Source organism: Peromyscus maniculatus, chromosome 14 (genome assembly GCF_049852395.1).
Source record: "Peromyscus maniculatus bairdii isolate BWxNUB_F1_BW_parent chromosome 14, HU_Pman_BW_mat_3.1, whole genome shotgun sequence".
NCBI classification, from domain to species: Eukaryota; Metazoa; Chordata; class Mammalia; order Rodentia; family Cricetidae; genus Peromyscus; species Peromyscus maniculatus.
Genome location: NC_134865.1, coordinates 2731511 through 2745470, shown reverse-complemented (window position 1 = coordinate 2745470; position 13960 = coordinate 2731511). Strand labels below are relative to the sequence as shown.

The 13960-nt window shown below is 38.8% G+C and overlaps 1 non-coding gene across 1 annotated transcript; it reads left to right on the top strand.

Moving 5' to 3' along the window:
* The first annotated feature begins 13342 nt into the window (after nt 1–13342).
* LOC121822643 (small nucleolar RNA U3) lies at nt 13343–13559 on the top strand. The gene has a single exon (XR_006063814.1). It is a non-coding gene; the product is annotated as a small nucleolar RNA U3 (small nucleolar RNA).
* The last annotated feature ends 401 nt before the right edge of the window (nt 13560–13960 follow it).

Below are 13960 nucleotides of genomic sequence, written 5' to 3'. Positions count from 1 at the left end.
GAAGAGAAGATTACAGATGTGCAGAACTTTCGCTAAAACCTGGGGTTGGGGATTTAGCTCAGTGGTAGAGCCCTTGCCTAGCAAGTACAAGGCCCTGGGTTCAGTTCTCAGCTCTAAAAAAAAAAAAATTGTTAAAAAATTGTTCTTTCTTTTTTTGGGGTCCCGTTTTCCAGGTAGCCTCACTGGTGATGTGAGTAGCAGTCTAGTCATCCTTGTTCCACATCTAGCATCTTCCTATGAGTGAGTACATACCATATTTGTCTTTCTGAGTCTGGGTTACCTCACTCAGGATGATTTTTTCTAGATCCATCCATTTGCCTGCAAACCTCATGATGTCATTGTTTTTCTCTGCTGAGTAGTATTCCATTGTGTATATGTGCCACAATTTATTTATCCATTCTTCAGTTGAAGGGCATCTAGGTTGTTTCCAGGTTTTGGCTATTACAAACAATGCTGATATGAACATAGCTGAGCAAGTGCTCTTGTGGTATGATTGAGCATTTCTTGGGTATATGCCCAGGAGTGGTATAGCTGGATCTTGGGGGAGATTGATTCCCAATTTTCTAAGAAAGCGCCATATTGATTTCCAAAGTGGTTGTACAAGCTTGCATTCCCACCAGCAGTGGAGGAGAGTTCCCCTAGTTCCACATCCTCTCCAGCATAAAGTGAAATGGACGAGATCTACATGAATAGCCTGGTCATGAGTGAGAACAATGAAGGGCGACAGTCGAGGGAAAGAGTGGGAGATCCTAGCTGGATCAAGAAAAGAGAGGGAGAACAAGGAATAGGAGACCATGGTAAATGAAGACCACATGAGAAGGTGAGAAGGGGAGGAAGCAGAGAGCTATGGAGGCCCACAGAGATCCACAAAGATACCCCCTCAAAAGACTGCTGGGAATGGTCGCGAGACGGCAGGAACTGACCTACTCTGGTGATGGGATGGCCAGACACCCAGATAGTGGTGCCATAAACTGTGGTGGTAATCTAATTGTACTGAATTATTATTTTGATTGTATGTTAATAAATAAAGTTGTCTGGGAGTCAGAGCTATTAGAGCCATAGCAAGAGTGTGGCGGTGGTGGCACACGCCTTTAATCCCATAGATATCTGTGTGTTCAGGGTCAGAGCTATTAGAGCCATAGCAAGAGTGTGGCGGTGGTGGCACATGCCTTTAATCCCATAGATATCTGTGTGTTCAGGGTCAGAGCTATTAGAGCCATAGCAAGAGTGTGGCGGTGGTGGCACACGCCTTTAATCCCATAAGATCTCTGTGTGTTCAGGGATACAGTCAGCATTGGAGACATATGCCTTTAAGACCTAGGGGGCTTTACATTCAGACAGTGACGAGGCAGTCATGTGTTTGGGTTTACAACCAATGAGAAGGCAGAACAACATACTATAAAAAAACGAACCGACAGGAAGTAGGTCTCTTTTCGCGAAGCTGGGACAGCAGGAGGAAGGGTGAGATTTTAGCTCTGAGCTCTGACTCTCGGCTCTCTCTTTTACATTGTTTCTGTGTTTCTTATTTAATAAGACGGTTGGTTACATCTACATCTGGCGCCCAACGTGACAAGAATCCATTAAAAACTGCTTGGCTTGGCGGCAGGTCCGCTTTCCCGCAAGGGCGGCAGGCGGCGGCGGCAGCACTAGGCGGCCGGCGGCGATCGGCTTCTTAGTCCGAGCAGCGGCTTCTTAGCCTGGGTCTAGTTCTGCTTGACCTCAGGCTGGACTATCCGTGAGCTGCTTGCTTAAATCCTGCTTGCTTAAAGACGGTGCTACAAACAACTCAGACCTGCCCTGCCGAACAGGGCCCTGCCTGTAAAGCCAACGCACGTGGTCAGAGCTTAAGGAAGTCAGACCCAAGCCTTGACTCGGCACAAGAGGGAACACGTGGCTGCATTTAAACTTTAGCCAGCTACGCTTTCTTGTTCTCTCTCTCTCTCTCTCTCTCTCTCTCTCTCTCTCTCTCTCTTTCTCTTTGGATTTACACCTGGGACACTAGGTGGCTGCTTTGAAAATCCCCTCGAATTTCTACTGTTCTACGCAGATTTGGTAAGTCATAATATATCAGATATTTTAAAGGAAACTATCTAAAAGAGAATTTTTTTCCACATTAAAAAACAAATGGGTTTTATGTGTACATTGGAAGAAAATTGGTTTTTGTTCGAAATTTTAGGCAGTCTGGCAATGGAACAACTATATAATATTAGTATTGGTGGAATTATGCACCTTATCACTATAATAATCCACATTTTAATATTTAAAAAGATAGTCAATTTAAGTGCCAGGATAACAGCTTTAGAAGAACTTGTTAAACCTGTAAAAATTCAGACAGAAGAAATTAACAGTGAAGTTGTTTCAAGTCGGGATCATAAGGTTGCAGAAAGAAAGCCTGTTTTCACACAGTCACCCTTAACTTATCCTGTAACCGTACAGCAGATGCCTGATCAAATGGCTACACAAAATACTTGGGCTCCAATTGAAATGTTGGATTTAAAAAGGTTTAAGGAGGCAATAGTATCTTATGGCATGCATTCCCCATATGTAAAGCAAATGTTAAACACTTGGTCAACATATAATAGGATAGTACCACAGGACTGGAGGGACCTCGCACAAGGTGTTCTGGAACCCAGCCAGAGACTTCAATTTCTGACTTGGTTTAAGGAGGAGGCTAAAAACATAGAAAAACAATGGAGGGATAAAGGAATACAAGTTTGCCAGGATCAGCTTATGGGCGAAGGCCAATATGCTTCAACACAAACACAATGTTTATATGATGTCCAAACCCTAATTTTATGTCGAACGGCAGCTTTGAATGCATGGGACAGAGTTGAGGAACCAGGAAAAAAATCTGAGTCATTTACAAAGGTGATGCAAGGCCCAAAAGAGTCTTTTACAGATTTTTTACAAAGACTGGCTTCAGCAGTAAAGAGAATGGTCTTGGATTCAGAAGCTGGTAAGGCAATAATTGAATCCTTGGCCTTTGAGAATGCAAATGCAGCATGCAAAAGAATAATCAGGCCATTAAGGGCAAGATCTGCACCTATGGAAGATTGGATTAGAGAAACAATTAATGTTGAAGCTGATGAGCATGATGATACATGGGTAGGAGAAGTAATTTCAAAAGGTTTGAGGAGTGTTAGATGTTTTGGATGTGGAAAGCAAGGACATTTGAAAAGGGACTGTAGACAGGTCATTCCCAGAAACAATGTTTCTTCAAGGAACAATGGCAACAGAATGCCCCTTCCTTCTGGAGTATGCAGAAGGTGTGGTAAGGGAAAACACTGGACCAACGAATGTAGATCAACAAAGGACAGACAGGGTAATCCTTTGCCTCAGTCTTCGGGAAACTCCCAGAGGGGCCTCAGGCAGGCCCCCAGTGCAAATCCAGTTCAAACCTTTCCTGCAGCCATAGAGGAAATGCCTGCTCTGGAGAGCGATTAAATAACCAAATGCCTATTGGAATAAATCATGCTGGTCAGGATGATGAAACAGAGAGAATAGAAAATTCAGGAGAAAACATAAAGAAAATTTTTTGGCAAACTTCTATTAATGAACAAAGACCAAAATTAACAATAAAAATAAATGGTGTTTTGTTGTCTGGTCTGGTAGACACAGGTGCGGACGTTACCATAATTGCACCAGAATTTTGGCATCCAACTTGGCCTCTTCAGGAGGTAAACGTTCAACTGTTAGGAATTGGGACATTATCTCAGGTGAAACAGAGTGCAAGATGGCTCAAATGTATAGGTCCAGAAGGACAGAGAGGAAAATTAAAACCATATGTGGCTAACATAACTATGAACCTGTGGGGTCGAGACTTGTTGCAACAATGGAATACTCAGATTAACATCCCTCCAATCTCAGAAACAAATCATAAACTAGCACATGTTACTGAGAGAAATATTAGAAGATATTGTTCTAATGAGTGGTCACCAGCCATCCATATTATACAAGAACAGGGCACAATAACTGATGATCTTCCAAAGACACCAACAGCTCTACCTTTAAAATGGTTAACAGACAAGCCTGTATGGGTCCAGCAATGGCCTTTAACAACAGAGAAACTCCAGGCTTTAGAAGAGCTGGTAGAAGAACAGTTAAATGCTCAGCATATTGAAGAATCAACCAGCCCTTGGAATTCTCCTGTATTTGTTATTAAAAAGAAATCTGGTAAATGGAGAATGGTAACAGACCTTAGGGCAATTAACAAAGTAATTCAGCCAATGGGTTCTCTACAATCTGGGATGCCTTTGCCTACTCTGTTACCAAAAGGATGGCCTCTCATAGTTATTGATTTAAAAGACTGTTTCTTTTCAATACCCTTACAAGAAAAAGACAGAGAAAGATTTGCTTTCACAGTGACTACTTATAATAATTCTCAACCGGTTAAAAGATTTCAATGGAGGGTCCTCCCACAGGGAATGTTGAATAGCCCAACTCTGTGCCAATATTTTGTACAGCAACCATTGGAAGTGATACGTAAAAAATTTCCTAAATCTATAATTTATCATTATATGGATGATATTTTACTAGCTGACTCAAATGCAGATACTTTAGAAATAATATTTGAAGAAGTAAAGAAAATTTTGCCTTGCTGGGGATTACAAATTGCTCCTGAAAAGATACAAAGAGGAGATTCTATTATTTAGGATATGAAATAGAGCTACAAAAAATTAGACCCCAAAAGGTGCAAATTCGGAGAGATAGACTACAGACTCTTAATGACTTTCAAAGATTATTTGGAGATATTTCTCATCTACGAACTATTGTTGGGGTAAAAAATGATGAACTGACTAATTTGTTCAAAACCTTAGAAGGTGACAAGGACTTAAATAGTCCAAGAGAATTATCACCTGAAGCTGAGAAAGAATTAGCCTTGGTAGAAAAGAAAGTGCATGAAGGACACGTGAATCGTATTGATCCAAAGCTGGATTGCATTTTGGTTATTTTACCTTCTAGGCGTTCTCCTACTGGAATATTAATGCAGAGGGAAGATATTATATTGGAATGGATATTTTTACCAAATAAACCAAATAAAAAATTAAAAACTTATGTGGAAAAAATCTCTGACTTGATTTACAAAGGAAAACTGAGACTTCGTCAATTAGCAGGAATAGACCCAGCAGAAATTGTCGTACCACTAACTAAGGAGGACATTGAAAAATTATGGACAGAAAGTGAACCTTGGCAAAGAGCTTGCAGTAATTTTTTGGGAGAAATTAACAGCAAATATCCCAAAAGCAATAGAATTGATCTTATAAAGAGAGCTGATTGGATCTTGCCTCGAATTGTACGGCAAAAACCCATATCTGGAGTTCGTACATTTTTTTTTTTTTTTTTTTTTTTTTTTGGTTTTTCGAGACAGGGTTTCTCTGTGTAGCTTTGCGCCTTTCCTGGAACTCACTTGGTAGCCCAGGCTGGCCTCGAACTCACAGAGATCCACCTGGCTCTGCCTCCCGAGTGCTGGGATTAAAGGCGTGCGCCACCACCGCCCGGCTGAGTTCGTACATTTTATACAGATGCAAACAAAGAAGGAAAGGCAGGTTACAAATCAGAAAATTTAAGTAAAGTGGTTCAAAGTCCGTATAATTCAGTTCAAAATTCAGAATTGTATGCTATTCTGTTGGTATTAATGGATTTTTCAGAACCTCTCAACATAGTAACTGACTCTCAGTATGCTGAAAGAGTGGTGTTACATATTGAGACTGCAGAATTTATCCCTGATGCTTCAGAATTAACTTCACTATTTATTCAATTACAAGATACAATCAGGAAAAGGAATCATCCTTTATATATAACTCACATTCGATCCCATACTGGTCTGCCAGGCCCTCTAGCACAAGGCAATGATGAGATTGATAAATTATTGATAGGAAATGTGCTGGAGGCCTCAGAATTTCATAAAAAACATCACGTTAATATTAAAGGTTTAAAAAAGGATTTTTCCATAACCTGGCAACAAGCCAAAGAAATAGTAAAGAAATGTCCTACTTGTTCCTTCTACAATCAAACGCCATTACCAGCAGGATGTAACCCAAAGGGTACTCAGAGGAATGAAATCTGGCAGATGGACGTGTTTCACTTTGCAGAATTTGGAAAATTGAAATATGTACACCACACTATCGATACTTATTCAGGATTTCAATGGGCAACTGCTTTGAGTTCTGAAAAAGCTGATTCTGTAATCACTCATTTGCTAGAAGTTATGGCCATCATGGGTATACCTGCACAAATCAAAACTGACAATGCTCCATCATATGTCTCTGTTAAAATGAAACAGTTTTTTGCTTATTACAATATAAAGCATATTACAGGCATACCACATAATCCTACAGGTCAAGCAGTTATAGAAAGATCAAACAGAATTCTAAAGGATATGCTAAATAAACAGAAATGGGTAACAAAAACCCCCAGAAATAGACTGCATAATGCTCTTCTAACTTTGAATTTTCTGAATGCCAATGAGAAAGGAACAACAGCTGCAGAGAGACATTGGATAATAGAAAAAACTACAGAATTAAATCAGCCTATATACTTTAAGGATGTGCTGACCTCAGAATGGAAACCAGGGTATGTATTACATTGGGGACGAGGTTTTGCTTTTGTTTCTACAGGAGAAGATAAGCTGTGGGTACCGTCAAAATTGATAAAGGTTCGATTTGAACAAGAGAGACCTCTTAATTGAGGAGGTGGTAGTTCATTAACCAGCATGAACATCCAATTTAAACTAACTTGTATCAATAACACATGCCTTTTCATTTAATCAGATAATAACTTGTCAAAAGGAAACATCCCCAAAATTAGTCTTGGGGAAAGGTTTTTGTTTTTGTCTTTTAGGAGAATGAAGGTTAAGGAATCTGAAGAACACTGGACAAATGAGACAACTGAAGAAAAGTGACAAATCATCTATCCCAAGAAACAGAATGAAATGGTGTATGGGTATATATTATCTAAAAAATTTTATGTCTTCCTAAATGTTTGTTTCTGCTTTTCTCTAAAGATTTAACACTATTGGTTTTCTAATAGTCCCAGTTCAATTAAAATTTAAAGCTGACTTTGGAGTTGGAGAATGGCTCTCTCCTTCTTTAAACTCAAGCATGTTGTTAAAAGGTAAATGCAAACTCCCTGTATCATGCCAGAATAAGAGCCATCTTCTGCTATGGTACAGGACAAAAGCAAAATTAATTAAGGGACTATTCTATTACTAATCTCAACTCTTTGATTCTATTCTGATTCTTTAAACATTTCTCAAAGTATAAATTTTATATCAAAATTTACAAGATTAATATATATATATATATATATATATATATATATATATATATATACATTTTAAACTTTGTTAAGATATGTATGGTCACATAGAGTACTAACTAATTCTAGAAAAAAGGCTAGCTGCATATATATGTTTTTGTGTTCGAGTCTCTTATCAGTTTTCTGCAGGAAATCATGGCCAGGCCTAACATCAACAGAAGTCTCCAGAAAGAAGATGGGGCCCCACAACAACAACAATTCCACTTGGACAATAATAATATCATTAAGCTGACAAATATCATCCATAGATCAGCTTTGAACTACAAGGTGCTCAGAGCAATTTTGAGATGACTAGCTGAGATGATCCAGCCTCAAAGACTACTTGAATAAGGACTTGAGATAAACCCTGAACTTTGGCATTATACACAGACTGGATAATGAAGGATATAGTTTACCTCTCCTAGAATTTGACCACTAACCTAAAATTTTTCTTTCAGGATAAAGAAAACTTCGCCCATACCCAGCAGGAAGCAATTTTAAGAATACGACGCCCACATTCCCAAAGAGGTGGTGTGGTGCGGGTGGTTTTTTGGTCTTTTTAATGGGTTTTGGGTCTGGGATAATTTTCAGTGTTTAGGGGGGTTGGTTACAAGTTATTGTCAAGGGTTAGGAAAAAGGCTAAGCAAAGGAGATTAGATTTAAGGTTCTTGTTTAAAAAAAAAAGAAAAAGAAAGAAAGAAAAGAAAAAGACAATTACTAATTTTAAATACTTTACATTGGATTGATTGTTTTATATTGTATACAAATTTGAAACTGATATTGTTAGAAAATGCTATATGTATATTTCTAATTGCATTTATACCATTCATTTAACAATGTAATGCAAATTTCTGATCCTTGAATGTTATTATTACCAACTATTAGGATATAAAGAAATGAAAGTCAGTAGTTAGACATTACAATAGAACTTGTAGTCATATTAGATATGTTTTAAAAATTGAGCAGAGATGTTTTAGACAGGTCATCTTCAAACCCTTCAGAGATCCACAGAATATGGCATTTAAAATGTTTTAATAACTTAGAAAATTTTTCTTTTTTGAGACATATCGGCTCCTGGCAGTACCAATCTACTTTAGAGAAAATATGGGCATTGAAGAAACTGCATATGGAGTCAACTTTCATGCTGGCAAAAGTTAGCCACTGGACAACAAAGTATCCTCGAATCAACAGGACAAAATGGACAGACAGATCACGAAACAAGGGACTACTGATTCTTGTCAAAACAAGTGTGGTTATGGCTTTATCAAAAGGCATCTTCTGAGGCCAGGACAATATGGCACCATCCCTGAAGTGGCCTTCGCATCCGGAAAAGGTACAGTGCCCTTTTCTTCGAAGGCAGCTTAACAGGCAGAGGGCCGATGGATTCTGTTGTACAATGGAACAGCAGCTGAAAGCTCATGCCTCTCAATAGTAGACTGGCATTTAATAGAGGGATGTGGAGAAGAAGGGGATGCTGAGATGAAGCCATATATACACAGCCAAGAAGAATGGACAGCTGAATTTAAAAACTGTCAACAATTTCCAGAATTTAAAATCCTGAATCATGACAGGACACTAGTGGAATTCAGGTGTTTCTGGTACGTGGACTGCTCTCACCCAATGTGAGGTTGAACTGTTGACCTTGTGTACATCCTACTTCACAAATGAGTCTGTCAGATACACTAAGCCTATAGGCTGAAGATGATGCCCCAACACTGCGGAGAAACCTCAGGTGACTGCCCAGGCAGCTGGCTGTTTCTGTCAACTCACAAAAATTTTTTGGAAGTTGCTTGCATGCACTTCCTGTTTTTATTTTTGTTAGCTAATATTATTCCCTTCTGGGGTCTCTGAGGGAGTTGAAGATTAGTTAGTTATGGTTGAAGATTAGTTAGTTATAGTTGAAAATTAATTAGGATAGAAAGTGCATTAGATACATCTTGGATTTACCAAAATAGGATAGATAATGGAATTATTTTCTCTGATTTGTCAAATACCTGTTTAGGTATTTATTACTTGTATATATTGTATATAGTTATTGTACTTTTGTATATAGTTTTTCTTTTGTTAGTTATAACCTTTTGCTTTTGTTTCTTTTTATTAAAATAGAAAAGGGGAAATGTGGTGGTAATCTAATTGTACTGAATTATTATTTTGATTGTATGTTAATAAATAAAGTTGTCTGGGAGTCAGAGCTATTAGAGCCATAGCAAGAGTGTGGCGGTGGTGGCACACGCCTTTAATCCCATAGATATCTGTGTGTTCAGGGTCAGAGCTATTAGAGCCATAGCAAGAGTGTGGCGGTGGTGGCACACGCCTTTAATCCCATAGATATCTGTGTGTTCAGGGTCAGAGCTATTAGAGCCATAGCAAGAGTGTGGCGGTGGTGGCACACGCCTTTAATCCCATAAGATCTCTGTGTGTTCAGGGATACAGTCAGCATTGGAGACATATGCCTTTAAGACCTAGGGGGCTGTACATTCAGACAGTGACGAGGCAGTCATGTGTTTGGGTTTACAACCAATGAGAAGGCAGAACAACATACTATAAAAAAACGAACCGACAGGAAGTAGGTCTCTTTTCGCGAAGCTGGGACAGCAGGAGGAAGGGTGAGATTTTAGCTCTGAGCTCTGACTTCTCGGCTCTCTCTTTTACATTGTTTCTGTGTTTCTTATTTAATAAGACGGTTGGTTACATCTACAATAAACCCCATCCAAGGACTGAGGAATCTGAAGGCAGACATCCACGGCTGGGCCCCTGGTGGAGCACTGGGAGTCTAATTAGTGAGTAAGAAGAGGGTTTATATGAGCGAGAATTGTTGAAGCCAAGGTTGGATAAAGCACCGGGACAAATAACCAAATGAATGGAAGCACAGGATCTATGAACCAAAGGCTGAGGGGCCCCCAACTGGATCAGGCCCCCTGAACGGGTGAGACAGTCATTTGGCTTGATCTGTTTGGGAGGCAGATGTGCATTGGTGCCAGGTCCTGGGCTCGTTGCATGAGTTGGCTGTTTGAATCCTGGGACTTATGCAGGGACACTTGGCTCAGTCTGGGAGGGGGGAATGGACCTACCTGGACTGAGTCTACCAGGTCAACCCTGGTCCTCGGGGGAGACCTTGATCTGGAGGAGGTGGGAATGGGGGGTGGGCTGGGGGGAGGGGTGGGCGAGAGGGGGGGAGAACAGGGGAATCTGTGGCTATTATGTTGAACTGAATGGTGTTGTAAAATAATAATAATAAAAAAAAATAATTCAAAAAAAAATTGTTCTTTCTACTGTTGAGTACATTTTCCTGTCTTGACAGCACTTCCTTATAGCTACCATTCCAGACCCCTCCCCTTACTGCTTTACAGAGCTTATTTCATCTGCTACTTACTTAAAAGAAAATATCAACTGCCGAGTCACTCCTAAACCCTGACCACTCACAGACTAAGAGAAGCCACCTTCCCCTCGCTGCTGTTCATAGATGTCCATGACTCATCACATTCACTTCAATTTTTTATTACTTGTAATTTGACCAATAAAATAAGAGACATTTGAAGGGATTAGTCTTATTCTTACAATGCCTGAAATGTCATAATAAAAGCTTGTACAAATGATAGAAGATAAATAAATTGTCATAATTCAAAACTTAAGCCAAAAAGTAATCAATGGTAAACAGGGGCTGCATGAATTATTATTTCAGGGACCGTATACTATATCAAATGACAGTGTACAAACCTATTCTACTATTTAAGTTTCTCCAGACAAAACCAAACTATTATTATCTGAATCAATTAGTAATTTACATTTAAACCCTCTTTCATGTATATAAAGTTTGGATCATGAAGTCCATAATTTGGAAATCTGAGGGAAAATGGTGATATGTATAATGTTAGTATAGAGTTCTTTAATGCCAAGACATTTTGGAGTGGCTGTGAAGATGTTGTGACATATGTGACCCCACGTGTAGAGATTAGGTGATGGGGGACATAGGGGCAGTATACTAAGGTACAGAACCCAACTGAAGCCCAAGTTTTCTAAATCAAGATAGTGTAACTCAGTTAAGACTAACCTGGAGAGATGTTATAGAATCTTCTAAAAATATTTACTTGGAAAAAAAGGGCTCCAACGATGTACTATAAGTTAAGGCATTAATTTTTAGTTTCAACTCTGCTACAAAGCCCCCAAGTTCAGACTTCTGAAACCACTTGAATTTTTAATGAATCCATCTTCCTACAAAGGCTTAAAATCTTGGAGCTTCTATCTGAGTCTGAAGCAAATGCTGCTTTGGTCTTGAGAATATTCATGTATTCCAGACATTTTTGTCATTCCCTAGCCCAGAAAACCCAAATATTATTACCTTTATCCTCTCAGCATAAAGTGAATTTTAGATAATTCATTTCTAGGCCAGAGTTAAGAGCTTTATATGTATTTGTGATGTGGTTTTGTGCTGTGACCGTGAAAGATTGTGGCATTCCGGTTTGTGATTAACTTTTAACTTCATGTTCTAGAGAGAGATTTCAGAAGGGAATAGCCATTGGTCAGTTTTATAGAAAAACATCCTTGAAAAATGTTTATGTATTTAAGCCATTTGATTTAAACAAAAATGGGAATATAAAGTTAACAGTGAAAACATAGTAATTAAGTCATTTTCAATGGTTATTGACCCATTCATTACAGAATTGTGCATTTTGCCTGAAGATTTTTTTTTAATTTTCAGTAAGATAAGTATGTTTGATTTTTAGCTTCAAGGCAGATCATCAAGCAGCAGTAAAAATGATAATGGAAGATCTTTGCCTGTCAGCCCTCGCCAACATTGCTTCAGCTTCCATCCTAAGGATGTTGGGGATGCAGACAACACCTTCCAGTCTGGACTTAGATGTGTCTCAGTGCCACTGGCTTTGGGGCAGGATCTGCTGCATAGTTACATTACTTGGGGCAATTGTACTGAATCACACTCCACAATCAGCTACTCTACTAAAACTCCATTGAACAATACTTTGTTCCAGAATATGCCCTGAACTGGTGTCACACTAAAAATTACCGAGATAATCGGGGAAGCACAGGAAGAGCAGCCCAGGTGGAACATGGGGAAACAGAGGCACTGTAAGAATGATGCAGTTCAGCAATCTGGAAAATAATCAATGTTGATCTAAAATTGGTTTGGCCCAGAGAAGTTCTACTCCATGACTTCAACCCTGGTCAAGGACTGTCCACTTATTCAGAGGCTACCTGGAAGTCCGTACCCTTACATAGTCTCAGAGAAAACTACCAATCGCCCATGCTCAACACCTGCATCTTCCCTATCCTCAACTCCCTGAGGTAAACCTGTCCCAAGCTCAACCACCATTCCCACAGAGGTCGTTGCTTTTCATTGTTCTAATTAAAGACAATTTGCTTCTGTTGATGTTGGAGTTGTGTTTGTTTTTTCCCAGTCATCACAGTCCATTCCAGATCTAACAATTAGAAAGATGCTAAAATCCAAAGAATCTATTCCAAGCAAACAAAGAAACATACTAACACAATGTTGATTTCTGACCCAGCATATAAAGTTTTAGAAAATGGAAGGTTGGGTGTCAATATAGATCAAGGTAATGAGAAGATAAGTGGGGGATAATTCTGGGAAATTGGAAAGGTACCTAACTTGCCACATACTATGCCGTTAAATTTATATTTTTCTTCAGTGATTTGTGTCATCATTGCTGCCTTGAAAACAAACAGATAAAGAAAAAAATAAGTAGCATGGTCAGATACATACTTGACGTGTGTCATGCTGAGGATATTTATGAAGTAAATTTCTGAGGGCAGAGGAGAAAACTAACACAACTGTTGTAGGTTTGTTTATTTTTTAAGAAGATCAAGGAGAGACTAATTATTGATGAATATGGAAAGAACAGATTTCTTGAAAAATCAAGGATGAGGTGATAATAATTGACATAAATGCTATCTAATTAGTGATTTAAAAAGAAAAATACCTTGAATGACATATTAGTTTCTGACCTAAGCAAGAAATGAGTGGTGACTTTAAAAAGTCATCAACATAAGGAACAAAAGTGGAGATTGCATGAAGACTATACTTTCAGGGATCAGATACTGTCTGTTACTAGAGAAGTTTCTGTAACTGTGCAGAGTATCTGAGACTACAAGGGTGAAAGGTAGCATCCTCTCCTGAGTGTGAAGCTGGTTCTTGAGCTTGCGTTTCTTCAGCTGTTTTTTGACATTGTTGATAATTCTTCTCTTTCTTTGGGAGAGGGAGAGAGAGAGGGAAGGCAATTTGAGTGCGTAAAAAAGATCGTGTTTTTTCGTATGTAAATTTTATTTATTATCATTGTGAATGTGTATGTATGAAGTATGTGCACAGGGATGATAGAATACAACTTTGTGAGCTCAGTTCTCTCCTTCTACCTTTATATGGGTTTTCAGAATCTAATTCAGAACATTGGGTTTATACCGTTTATAGTGAAAGTGTTCCTACCCACTGAACCATCTTGCTGGATCCTAAAGATCATTTTTTTTAATGGAAGACAAACACTTTCGCTGTGTACAAACTGTTCTTGGGATAACTATAGACCTACTAAGTATAAATATGCATGAATGTTAAGAAGAAAAGATCTATAATCAGGATGGAAATCTGTATTGAAGACATGTTTCTACATCAAATATAAAAGTGAGAGTTGAAATTATA